At 42.5% G+C, this 14,343-nt stretch overlaps 1 pseudogene; it reads right to left on the bottom strand.

Annotated features, from left to right (window-relative positions):
- Positions 1-233: 233 nt before the first annotated feature.
- On the bottom strand, positions 234-13,440 carry LOC123397166 (annotated as a pseudogene).
- Between the last annotated feature and the right edge of the window lie 903 nt (positions 13,441-14,343).

Here is a 14,343-nt window from a genome sequence, read left to right as displayed (position 1 = left end):
TGTGACAACCTTTGACAAAGTTAGCCTCAAAGCAAACAGCCCCATAGGTACATAACTAAAATTACTCGTCGTCATAGATTTCGACAATTTTCGTGCCCGTTGGTAGACATGCAAGTGAGGCAGCTCATGTGCCTGCGGAGCCTCCTCCCCCCTGCCACCTCCTCCGCCCCCGCCACCTCCGCATCCAGTTTGGGAAAGAATGCCTTTGTCGTCGCATGTTCTTGCCGGATGAACTACCGGTTGGCCTCGATGTAGGCCTTGTCCTGGATGAATTCAAGGATGGCGGTCTGCTCCGCCATCTCCATAGCTTGGGCGGCCTCGTACTTTGCCTCCGCGTCCGCTGTGGCGAAGCCCGCGACCTGGATTGCCTCCACCTTCTCCTCCTCAAGCTCGGACGCCTCCTCCTCCATGGGCTCATCTTCTGGCGGCCGCCTCGCCTCCTCCTCGCCTGCATGCTCCTCCTCATCCTCCCCTGCCTCATCATCATCATCCGGCGGCTCTGAGAAATCCAAAGGAAGGCATGCGGAGAAACAAGCAGCCCGCCTCACATGGATCTGCTCCAACAGCTATAACCTCCGCTGCGGAGTGAGCATGGCGTAGGTAGTGTTCCTGCACCACAACATGGAAGCGGCGAGCTGGTTTGCAGTCTCATCGGCAGAGAGAAGATTGGGAAATGGAAAGAGTAGGGTTTGGCTCCCGCTGTCGGACTTAAATAGTCGGCCTCCTTCCTCTGCCGGTATGCGAGGGTGGCGTCATGTGGCGTGGAGTGGAGGAGACACCCGTCATACCAGGGGTCTCTCTGTATCCACGTGTGGCCCCTAGCAATCAAACCTTACGTGATGGGCCTTTGTGGGCGCATTCGGACGTCCCCGTGGCAACCCTAGATTCGGCTCTGATATCAAGAGCATCGGTTAGTCTGGGTGTTTAGGTCGATTATGGATGGCCCGCTTGGGTGACAAAATTTCTTCCACGCACTGGTCGCGCAGCCCGCCTGAGAATTTGGGGAGGGTATGAGGACTTCGGCACCCGCAAACCGAACACCGCATCCATCCACACACAGGGACGCGGACACGGATGCAGGAGGTGACCATCCAACGCTATTTGCATACGTTTTAAACCACCTTTCAACTAACCGGACAAAATAGATGAAATTCATCAGAGTTCGGATAGAAAATAGCACAAATCGTTCATACATAGCATGCAAACAAATCTAGTACAATAATAGTTTAAATTCAACAAAATTAATCAGATGTTCAATAAGTTTTTTCCATGAACGGATCATGACGTCCGACACATACTGCACCTTGAGCTTGATCCAACGGTGCATAGATGGTGTGCCCTCTAGCCTATGGTACATCACGATAACGCTTGCATGCTACACAATATGTCGAGCAACATTCAGTGGATGAATCAATCAATCAACAAGTTGAGCAAGAACAAGCAAAACTTAGGATCTCCACGTCTGCCGTGTGCAATGGCCATATTACCTCGAGTCGATCAATCACGCCATAAAACTTGGCCACGGTGCTCAGGATGGTGTATCATCGTACGCTAACGACTTCACATTGCGTTCATGAATGATGTGCATGTCGTAGGACGCAATGTGCTTTCGCGTGTGAAATGGATCATGCACACGCTGTCAGAAGAGCCATCTTCTGCTTCTGCCTATGAAATCCGCGGGTACGTCCAACCACACATTGGACAACAAATCATCATCCTTGCTTAAGTACCCCACATCCTTCATACTCTAAAAAATGACATGAAGATTGTTAATAAGCTCAATGGCATTTGTTTGAACACACGTCAGACAGATTCAACATATTCTAGGTGGACGGTGTCGTACTACGAGGCGAGCGGATGCGTGGCAGTTCAGATGTCCAACAATGTGGGAGGAGGAGGGCATGCATGCAAAACAGGGGGACATGACTGATTGGGAGAGAATGAGGCTGTAAGGGGGGTTCGAGTGGGCCGGGGTATCGGAGTACTACGTTGCTGTTGTCCGGGCTCTCACAAAATCTCCCGTGTGCTTTCAATTTGTGGGAAAGACACACGTGAACAAACCGACGGATCGATACATAATCGTGTTAGATGACAAAACATGTTCAAACCACTCGGTCCGAATGAATGCGGTGTGAGCGGAGGTGGATGGTTTAAGGGTCTACTTTGAAGATGCCTAAAGAATTTAGGTGCTAGTCTGTGACTAAGTAGTTTCCTCATCACATGCTCAATGCTCCAGTCCAAAACGGCAACTGGTAGCAGTATTTGAGAACTCTGCATTTTACTGCGAGCTTCGTTCACAACATGCATACAGTGCTTGATCTATGACTAATTAATCAGTTTCTATCGAGTGAAATTACAACGCAGGTATATATATCATTTTTACATGTATTTGTCAGCTAGCATGATGTCATGTTACTGTGATCAGCATTACTTGTTCAATCGCCATTATTTCATCATTATATCACTGTCAACGTGCTTTCGGGCAATCTTCCGAGAATAAAAAAAAATTATTGAAAAAATAAAAATAGGATGACTTATTTGACGATAATGTATTAGAGCATCTACAACCGGAGTTAGCAAATATGACCCTTTTAAACATCCGCGAACGCGTTCGATTAATGACCGGGGGCATCTGGTTTGTAAAGGATATAGGGGTTTGGCTGTACATGCTTTTAGATGGATGATGATTATATGGTCACAGAAAAATCAAGATGATTTGAGTGCATCATGTGCTGCGTTTAATCACGAATTTCATGATATATTTGGATCATTTTCCGATCGCACTCAGCAGACTATATGTTTCCGTGAGAAACCATATGGTTGATGTCACCTTTGCCATTAGTTTGACCAAATAATTTATCCTCATTTTCTCATATATGACCAATTGTTGGACCGTGTTCTTTAGGAGGAGTAATAGGACACTCAATCTACACCGGCTTAAGATTATAGAGTGCATAGTTTGATGACTACATCCTAAACATACTATAGGTCAAGTGGCAATCAAGTTAATGGTGTAATTTTGCTCGACATCGACGACACGCCACGCGTAACCAGAGTTGAAAATGATCGTGTGACGCAATAAACAAACTGACCACTTTCATTAATATAGACATCTTCCTTGACAATTAGCAGTACTCCTCTTTGATCGGGCTGTGATAAAAAAGAATATAAGAGACTTCAAAATTTTGTTCGCAACTGGTATACAGCATCATCGTCTGAGAACATCCTAGAGATAGAAAACGTTTTCCCATACAGTTTCTTGGTTAAGACCTGAGACTATGCTGCCACTCATCTTGGATAAAAACATCCCTGATCACCTGCTATAATCATGATCACCTGCTATAATCATGTACACACCACCATATACGTAAACTATGCCGCCGGTATCCATTTTTTGTAGCGTAGATCATATAGGCAGCAAAACGTACGCGGTGGATAACCACCAGGGGACATGCGATTTTATCATTCAACACAAATATCGTTTCCGCATAGATCGACCCTCATACTCTGCAAGTATACTAAAGTTGAAATGTATGTCGTCATGCGAGTGACCATATATATTGATAATCCTTGTTTACGGATTCAAATTAGATGATATTTAGATGATTGATCATATAAAACGCATGAATTTATGTTAGAAGAAGAGGTGTTTAATTATTTCATCGTGCTCACAATGACAATACTTTTTTGCTTCTCTGCTAATTCTGGCGAGCATGGTTGTTCTTGGTCAAAACAACGCATGACAAAGGTACCATACAAAAACTTTAATTTTTAGTGGTATGTTTGACTTCCAAATTTTACTATTGTTCTCCACTGAAACCTCCTAGTGCGAAAGATCCGATACAACATAGAGCAAACCGTGAAAGACCCATGTTGAGTTTGGTCCACTGAAATTTATCATGTCCTTGTTTTAGGTTAATTGGATCCAAGTGGACTAGAAGATGGTTCTATGACACTAGACGAGGGCCAAGCATATCCCACCTAAAAGATATATTCAGTAGAGAGGATGTCGGGACGTATATATAAGAGTACCGTTCTTATCACGAGCAATGTGATACAAGGCAAGATACTATTCTTGAAGAGTAGCATTACCCAGTCATCACTTGTCCTTCCAGGAGTGAACTCAGAGTGGTTCTTGATATCGAAGGAACCAAAGCAGAAAACATATTTCTTTGCCGCCATCAATCCATTCCAATGGTGAATCAAGAGGCTTCCAGCTTGCCCAAGACATATCTTTTAAGCCTAAATACTTTATGCACAAGAGGGTTGACCACATGACTTCATTAGTAAGAAACTTGTATAACCATTTATTGAGCAAGGCATAATTTGAGGAGCAAATTAATAAAGGACTAACAACTAGGCTTCTACAATAAAATACTAGATTGAGCTTTTAAAATAAGTTGGGTAGAGACAACATATTTCCACAGCCTGCCATGAGCCACGAAAGAATTGACCCTTACCCGAATGCCCATGCCACCGAAACAGCAACATTTGGGCCAGGCCCTAAACTCTAGCCACCAATGTCTACATTCAAACAGAGTACATACGTTTTACTCTTTCTCAAGAAAAATTACATTTTCCTTGTAGATTTCGGAGAGAAAACATAAGTGACCAAAACAATTCCATTTATGTGTAAGATAAGGGCGTTGTTTGGCACAAGAGATATTAAAACCGTTCAGCTAACCGTAAAAGGAACGCTGAACATGTCGAACTTTTACGCTTCAACATTTAGAATCAAATGTTATTTCACAAGAAACTTTCCAAACACATGTTGGGGTGAATTAGCATTCCTTTAGCTCACATGAAAGATCATCTTGTATTCCAAGTTATCTACATACTGTAAACGAGCATATATGGCGGATCGACCTTAGTTCATGGATATTCAATTGAATGCCCATCATTTTTGTTGCTCTATGTATATAGCATATTCAATTGAAAAATGAGTTTAACAAAAAAAGAGTATGAAATCACTAACTGAGTGGTATTCCTATCAAATGTTACTCCCACCTTCTCAGGTTGCGACAAATGGCGCATTGCATGTGTTTCACTTGTTGCAACCTATGTGTTCAACCTTTTCTCTAGGTCTGTTTATTCAAAATATTTTATCTCTTAAACCGTGCGTCTAAATCTCGAATTGTTTTCACCTTTGGATTCCTCACGTCGAGATCTTTGGAATTAAATTCCATGTTAATAGGTTTTAACAAAAAAATCTCGAAAAAATCATTCCAATAGCGGAAGAATAAACGTGCTTTTCGTTTCCGAGAGGCACGGCCATGCCTCTCATGCAAGCAAAACCGTACCTTTCGTAGAAGAATAAAAAACATGTCTTTTTTCTTTTCCGACAGGCACGCTCGGGGAAGCAAAACAATGCCTCGGGAAACAAAGAAACGCATTTATTCGTTTCCGAGGGGCACGCCATGCCTCTCGTGGAAGCAAAAGTTATGCCTCTTGAGGAAGGAAAAAATAAACTATGTTTTTTAGTTTTCGAGAGGCACGACCGTGCTACTCACGGAAGCAAAATTGTATCTCTCGAGAAAAAAAAAAGTTTTTTTTGTTTCCGAAAGACACGTCGCAGAAGCAAATTCGTGCCTCTCGCAAAATCAAAACCGTGCCTTTTGAGAAAGGGGAAATTTAAAAAAAATCTTCGAAAAGCTAAGAAAGACGGGTGAAAAACTGGAAAACCGAAAAAACGGGAAAAACAATCTAAAAAGGCTACAACGTGTACGGGGAAAAGTTATCCGAAGAAAGTGTTTAGAGGACGACACATGTCAACAACTGAGAACGCATCAAATGACGACTTCTCAAAGTGGTCTTTGAGAGGTTCCGATGGAGCGCTTCGTAGATAATTACTCCCGAAAAAGTATGGCTATCCTTCTTTTTTGTGAATTGAAAAGTATGGCTATCCAAGCATCCATCCCACGCACAATGAATAACCACCCACCACCTGATGATTCTCTCCCTCTCACCGGACATTGCCCATTAGCCCAATAACTCACTCCCTAGCCCAACTCATTCTTTTAAAGATAGGGTTGAAGTATGTGGGACGACAACTCCTATTCGGCACCTTCAGTGCCCGTTACTTCAATTTTCGCACCCATTGGGCCGACGCATTTACCCCTTTTTCTGTTTAAACTCCACAAAAATGCACACGAGGTGTGCTCTGGACCTCCTAATTCGGTGTAAGCTCAAATAACCAACAAGACTCCACACTTGGTGTGATTAGTTATAGCTTTTTTATCCTTTCTTCTTTCTTACTTTCTAGTTCCTTTTTTATTTTTCCCTTTCTTTCATTTTCTTCAAAATGCACGAGCTTATCAAAAATGATGAACTAATTTTCAATCAGTGAACTTTGTTTTTCTTTAAATCTGGTTAACATTTTGGATTTCGTGCTTTTTTTCAAGATCGATGAACTTTATTCGAATTCCTGTTTTCTATAAAATCCATGAACTGTGTTTCAAAAATAATGACTTTACTTTAATTTTTTTATCAAAAGCGACAGATTCCTTTCAAATCCCTGAATTTGTTTCAAAATCCGGCAAACTTTTTTTCAAAATCATGAAGTTGTTTTTCATGGGGCGGCAAAAAGTTAGTCGGTCGCACAAGGCAACCTGGCTGGCACACTATGTCCGCTAGTGGGTATAGTAACAAGGAAACTATTGTAGCTCTTCTTTTAATCAGGTTCAAAACATAAAAAGGTCATTTTTAGAAAACGTGAAAGTTTTATAAAACACGGTTTTCAATGGTGAAATTTTTAAATAAAATTATACTTTTTCGGAAACTTAGTTTTTATTTGAAAACACAAACATTTTATACAATTTGGTAATTTTTTAGAACTTAGTTTTTTAAGTTTTTAAACATTTTACAAATTTTGTACTATTTAGAAAATAATTATTTTTTCCAAATAAGGAAACTTTTTAAAATGCAAATATTTTCCAAAATTGTGAATACTTTCTTAACAATATCACGTTCTTCTTTTTTCTAAATTGAAGAATTTAAAAAATAAAAGTTAATTTAATAATCAAGAAACAGAAAGGATAAATGAAAGAAAAGGTTAAAAAATTAAAAATAAACGTGAAGGACAAGTAAAGAAACAACAAAAAAGGAAACCGGTTAAGAAACCTTCTAGAAGGTTACCCCAAAAACTAGAAAATGTAGTACATTCTTTATCGATTTGGTTGGTTGCTCACCCTTGGCAATTCGTCACAGAATTTAGCGAATAGTATTTGCCGAAGTATGTTTCGACCATTACAACCCGTTGCTCAACCGAACTAAAGAATAGCCATTATTCTAGAGAACAACCGAACTAAAAAAATAGCCATTAAACACAACATGCACGAGGCACACGTTCATTGATTGCTCGTGCAGTCGTGCTCTGCTCCTCCGAAGTCCGAACCATTCCCCAATTAGGTTCACACTACTTCTATCTTAGTATTTTTAGTTTAGCGGCTTGTTTGTATTAAATTATGAATTATTTAGACAACATAATTTGTAGTATGACATGTGAATTTGCAATATTCAATTGTTTATAATTATTATTTTTTTAACATGAATCGAAAATTACCTTTGAAATTAAGGAGGGGGACATGATTACTCATTTTCCAAGCTTTAAGGATCGGGAATTTATTCTATAATTTGTAAAATTTCTTACCATGAACATGGAGTTTCTACTCTCGAGCTCAAATGCACATCGAAACAGTAAAAATAAAAATATATTAGAATAATTAAAAAGCAAATCTATTTTTGAAAAAATGGATTGTTCAATTTTCTACAGTAAATTTTCATGAATAGAAAATATTCTTAATGCTTTGGGCGAAAAAAAACAATACTACGAAAGGAGCCTTTCTGAAAGCATTTTGAAGTGCTGATTTTGTTAATTTTGTTCAGACCTTCATGAATGTGATTTTATCACGAAAAATTGCACGCATATTAAGCAATGTTCGTTGTAAAAGGAAAATCAGATTTTGTTTTTTTGGATTTGACCGTTCATAGCAAGAGCTCTTGAACTTGGGGTTAGAGCATCTACAAACGGACCCCTCAAATGCACGCGCAGGCCGTTCAGTCACTGTCCGATCACAAAAATTCGATTCTGTCGGGCCTCTCAGACAGGTCTCAAATACCCGGACTCACGGCACACCCATTTCCAGCCCAAATATGGGCCGGATATGGGGGAGACCGGGCACGCCCGCCATGTATTACCCGACAGCCCGACCCTATCGCAAATTGTACCAACTCCACCTCGCAGAACTGTCAGATCCATTTCCTGTTTTTCTCTCTTCTTCCTCCGCGCGTCGTCCGTCTCGCAGCTCCGCCGCCATGCTTACTCCGTTGCCTATTAGCCTCTGCCATCCCAGCCGCTCGGTCAAAAGGAACGTCTCTCCCGACCTCTCCGTGGAGGACGTCGTCGCCGGCCCGGAAGACCACGCGATACGTCCGTCAACCCTTTGATTGTGCCTTGCGCGGGATGTGTTCGACAGAATGTCTGGCCGGATTTATTGGTTTGTAGCTTATGAATTTTCTGCAGATGCATCAGAATCTACAAGATCATCACGTGCACACACAACTACTCAATGATCTGGTGAACCATATGTGGACTCACAATGGAAATCAAAAAGCAACAATAGATTATGCACTTTAAATAATTAAACACTTTTTATGTTCGGTACCAACATTTATTTTATGTGCGGCATTTATTATCGGATGATCTACGTGCATGGCTTTGTATAGATTTGTGATTTTGAATATAAGGCATGTGAATGCACGGAGCGAAATATGAGGGGCCGTCCGGATACGTCCGCGGGCATATAATGGGCCAGATTTGTCCAATCCGGCTGTAGATGCTCTTACATGTTGCCACTTTATATGTTAAACAATTAGGTATCTACATGTTGAACAACTATTAGTTACTAGCTAAATGTCTGTGCGTTGCCACGGAACAACATAACAATGTTGCATTGGTTGTATTTGTCCCATCAGCTTCATCTCTTTTTTCGTTGGTTTAATTTTTTTCGACACACATCTTCTTTATCTTACCCAGGTAAGACAACCTCTCCTCTAGCTTCGGTGTCATTACACTATTTTATTCCATATAGTTTCACTATGAAATGATAAGCTAGATCTTATTTGTCATTCGATATTTTTATGGATTGGTAAGGTTCATATGTAGGTGTATGTTTTTCAAGTATTTGGATTTTGGACCCTCTGTGATTTTCTTGAGCTGAACGTATTGTCATTATCTGATCAAAGCGAGCGTTGCATAAAGCCATAAACATACTGGTTTTCAAAGATGAAAACAAAAAATGCATGAATTCTTACCAAAATCGTATAAGGATATATAGAAACTGAAGAGAGTTCCATTAGTACATGCTTGCCCACCAAATGGATTATTAACCAAATACATGTGAGAAATAATCTAAGTGCACACCGAATGCCATATCATTTATTCATAAAGTCAGAGTGTGAAATTTTCGGACCAAGTATTGAACCAGTTATTGTTTCAAGTCAACCTGATCTACGGAAGCACCTCAGGATCAACATATAATTTACTGCAGGAAGAATGAAAAACAAGGGAAAGAACCTTGAACCACCCATTAACCCACACACAACATCCAACACAGAAGTTGCAACATGCCAGTCTCGGCTTGTGACCCAATCAGTAAAAAAAAACTTCAACAATCTGTAATCTTTACCTGTATAGTCGCATGCGTTTGTTAGAAATCAGCCTGTGCACATCAATCTACCAAGGGCAAGCGTGGTGGAGCACAAGCTAGAGGTATCCGGTCCATGGTTGGTCCCAACCAACGAACACACTCTGTAATTATACAAGAGTTATAACCATATAGGCATATGGCAATGGAAGGAGAAGATATTGTGAAATGTAAACTATGTAAATTGTAAATCGACAACAGAAAAACAATGACAAGAACATAGAAGGCATGTGTCTCCTACAACTGAAGCATGTACATCTAGCAAATCAAAGCAAGTCCGTATAATTAGTTTGAGGTTAAGCTCGCGCATTACCATACATCTTTTACAAGGAAGAAATCATACATCACCCAAAAACTGCAAGAAGAATGAAAAATAAGGAAAGAACCTCTTGAACCACCCTCACTGTCGAACAGCTCGTATGCGCGCCGAGCGTGCTGTTCCCAGGTCTTCAGGGCTTCTATCTGATATACGCTGATGGCAGAGGCCGCTAACTCTTCGAAATCCAACTTTCTGTACTGAAGGGTGCATACCTGGTACACCATCTTGGCAGGTAAGTGGGCGTCCGAGTCTAACAAATCATACAACTCAAGATATGGAGAAGGCTTACCGTGTTAACAAAGTTGATAGCCCTGTAATCCTTCATTGCGTCCGTGGAATTCTTCACTAGAGCCTGCAAGTTCCATTTTCCATTTTCAGCAACTGCATGCTATAAATTAGACTGAGTATCGAATGTAATATTACTAACCGATTTTAAATTATGAAAGGAGATATCACCACTCTTATTTGGACCCAGCAATTCAAAATGCTCTTTCAGATAGAACAGTTGATTTGCTGTCAATGTCTTAGCTAGGGCCTGCGAAATAAATGGACATCCGTAAGACATGGCCTCAGGACATAATGGTATGAACCTAACAATACAGACTAATATATTTATATAACAGCGACCTTAGGTATCTCAAGTACTCAATGCAAAAAAAATGTGGGAAAGAAAATAAATTATGGATTGCATATTGAAGAACAAATTTGCAACAAATAATATGCATAGAATCCTATACGCTTTGTTTTCTTAAGTCTGTTTCAAGTGCATAGTGTATACCCTCAAAGCAGACTTCCGCAATGAAGATGAAATGATATAAGCTCACATAAGCTTGTAGATTATCATATCTAAAGGAATCTTCACTTGTTGTGCATCTCGGATCCATGGGTGACCTGCACGTACCATTGCACAAGTAAATAGTTAAGCATCATTCTACAGAAGGATAGTCTTCCTAAGGAGGACATTATTGTACATCAGTGCCAAACAAATATAGTTTTTACTAAGAGCTTGTGAGGCAGTCATCCTCTTGTGGTAATCCTTATTAAGCAACCTTTTTACGAAGTCTTTGGCTTCAGCAGAGAGAGTAGGCCATGGGGCCTGATCAAACCTTGGTTCTGCCTTAAGGACAACTCGAAATATTCCACATTTTGTGGGTACCCAGAAAGGTCGGCTCCCACAAAGCAAAATGTAGGCAATTACTCCAATGCTCCACATATCTGTTGGCGAACGTCACATGGGAAACAAAAAATTTCCTACGCACACGAAGACCTATCATGGTGATGTCCATCTACGAGAGGGGATTTCCGATCTACGTACCCTTGTAGATCGCACAGCAGAAGCGTTTGTGAACGCGGTTGATGTAGTGGAACGTCCTCACGTCCCTCGATCCGCCCCGCGAACCGTCCCACAAACCGTCCCGCGATCCGTCCCACGATCTAGTGTCGAACGGATGGCACCTCCGCGTTCAGCACACGTGCAGCTCGACGATGATCTCGGCCTTCTTGATCCAGCAAGAGAGACGAAGAGATAGATGAGTTCTCTGGCAGCGTGACGGCGCTCCGGAGGTTGGTGGTGATCTAATCTCGGCAGGGCTCCGCCCGAGCTCCGCAGAAACGTGATCTAGAGGTAAAACCGTGGAGGTATGTGGTCGGGCTGCCCTTGAAAAGTTGTCTCAAATCAGCCATAATTGCTCCATATATATAGGAGGAGGGAGGGAAGGCTTGCCTTGAGGCTCAAGGAGCCCCAAGGGCTGCGCACCAAGGGGAGGAGGAGTCCTCCTCCAATCCTAGTCCAACTAGGATTGGAAAGTGGAGTCCTTCTCTCCTTTCCCACCTTTTTTCTTTTCTTTTCTCTTTGATTTTCTATCCTTGGCGCATAGGGCCTTCTTGGGCTGTCCCACCAGCCCACCAAGGGCTGGTACGCCACCCACAAGGCCTATGGGCTTCCCCGGGGTGGGTCCCCCCCCCCCCGGTGAACACCCGGAACCCATTCGTCATTCCCGGTAACTCCGAAAACCTTCCGGTAATCAAATGAGGTCATCCTATATATCAATCTTCGTTTCCGGACCATTCCGGAAACCCTCGTGACGTCCGTGATCTCATCCGGGACTCTGAACAACATTCGGTAACCAACCATAAAACTCAAATACGCATAAAACAACGTCGAACCTTAAGTGTGCACACCCTGCGGGTTCGAGAACTATGTAGACCTGACCCGAGTGACTCCTCGGTCAATGTCCAATAGCGGGACCTGGATGCCCATATTGGATCCTACATATTCTACGAAGATCTTATCGTTTGAACCTCAGTGCCAAGGATTCATATAATCCCGTATGTCATTTCCTTTGTCCTTCGGTATGTTACTTGCCCGAGATTCGATCGTCAGTATCCGCATACCTATTTCAATCTCGTTTACCCGCAAGTCTCTTTACTCATTTCGTAATACAAGATACCGCAACTTACACTAAGTCACATTGCTTGCAAGGCTTGTGTGTGATGTTGTATTACCGAGTGGGCCCCGAGATACCTCTCCGTCACACGGAGTGACAAATCTCAGTCTCGATCCATACTAACTCAACGAACACCTTCGGAGATACCTGTAGAGCATCTTTATAGTCACCCAGTTACGTTGCGACGTTTGATACACACAAAGCATTCCTCCGGTGTCAGTGAGTTATATGATCTCATGGTCATAGGAACAAATACTTGACACGCAGAAAACAGTAGCAACAAAATGACACGATCAACATGCTACGTCTATTAGTTTGGGTCTAGTCCATTACATGATTCTCCTAATGATGTGATCCCATTATCAAGTGACAACACTTGCCTATGGTCAGGAAACCTTGACCATCTTTGATCAACGAGCTAGTCAACTAGAGGCTTACTAGGGACAGTATTTTGTCTATGTATCCACACATGCACTGTGTTTCCAATCAATACAATTATAGCATGGATAATAAACGATTATCATGAAAAGAAATATAATAATAACTAATTTATTATTGCCTCTAGGGCATATTTCCAACAATATCTCCCTCAATGCCATAAGATCGATGAAGCACCTGAGGAGCAACATAATACGCGCTTCCAACAATGTCATTGAGTCTTTCATCCGAAGATGTAACAGTTGTGGTGTGTCACAATACAGTCACATTTAAATGTAGTAAAAACAAAATGTTAAACAAAAATCTGAATGAAAATATGTTAGACTAACCTGGCTTTACAAAGTCAGACAAACCAAAGTCTATGACCTTCAAGGGTGAGTTTGGTCTTCCTCCTCCAACCTATCTGCTGGTGTGCCATCATTGAGATCGGCGGCACCTCCTCCTCCTGCACGGCCTGCCCTCGAAGATCAGATTTGTTCCTCTTCCTCACCTTGCACGGCCGCGAGGCACGAATGGTCGGGCTCGCCGACATGGCGGCCTTCGTCGTGGCATCCTACCTCAGCCCCCTCGTCCACACCCGCACCCACGCCCAGACCCCTCTCAGCTTTCGACTCCCACGTCCCACGCCGCCTGCCCATGAAACACCACCCGCCTGCACCGCCTCATCCCAAAGGGTGAGGGACAAGGTGCGGCGATGGAGGGGGAAACGGCCTGAAGGGAGTTGGGGAGCGGCGACCGGCGAGGCGATAAACGGATCGCCGGCTGATTTGGGCGGTGTGTGCATGGGAGACGTGGGTGGGGATCTCCAGGACGGGGCGGGCGTGTGTGGGCTTGGTGCGTGCGTGGGCTTGGTTTTCCTTTCGATATTTTTGGATCGCAGGAGGAGGAGGTTACGAGGGAGGTGCGTTTTCGGGTGGTGCGTGGGTTGTTCGAGGCCGGGAGGTAGAGGGTTTTCTCTGTGAACCTTTTTTTCTATATTAAATCGATTGGTTTTTGGAGGGATGGAAAAATCGATGAAACTGCTAGTGTGGCAGTGCTAGCGAGGGGGATCTGTCATGGTCGAACCATCACGACAGACGGCAGATCCCTCTTTAATAGTAGAGATGATCAATTCTACCATCTAAAATACTATGACATATCTTGTATATACTTCACAACCGGTATAATAAAGTGCTATAATGGGCTATACACGTAAAAAACAAGGCTTTAGCCTTTCAAAAAACAGCCTTTGAAATCCTAACTACAGATTCTTCAAACTTCCCATTTGCCGTTGCGCATGGACCAGATCCAACAGACCAAGGCCATGCGTATGCCCTTGTGATGTCAAGATCGCCTCGGCCTTTGGGGCTCCAAGTTTTCGGTTTCGTGCGTGCTTTCCCTCAAAGCGGAGAAGCACAAAGGGCCCATGCATCATGCATCAAGCTTAATTAGCTCT

The sequence above is a fragment of the Hordeum vulgare genome, chromosome 5H, assembly GCF_904849725.1.
Source record: "Hordeum vulgare subsp. vulgare chromosome 5H, MorexV3_pseudomolecules_assembly, whole genome shotgun sequence".
NCBI classification, from domain to species: domain Eukaryota; kingdom Viridiplantae; phylum Streptophyta; class Magnoliopsida; order Poales; family Poaceae; genus Hordeum; species Hordeum vulgare.
Note: the sequence above shows the minus strand (reverse complement) of the source record. Positions and strands in the feature narration are given on the sequence as shown.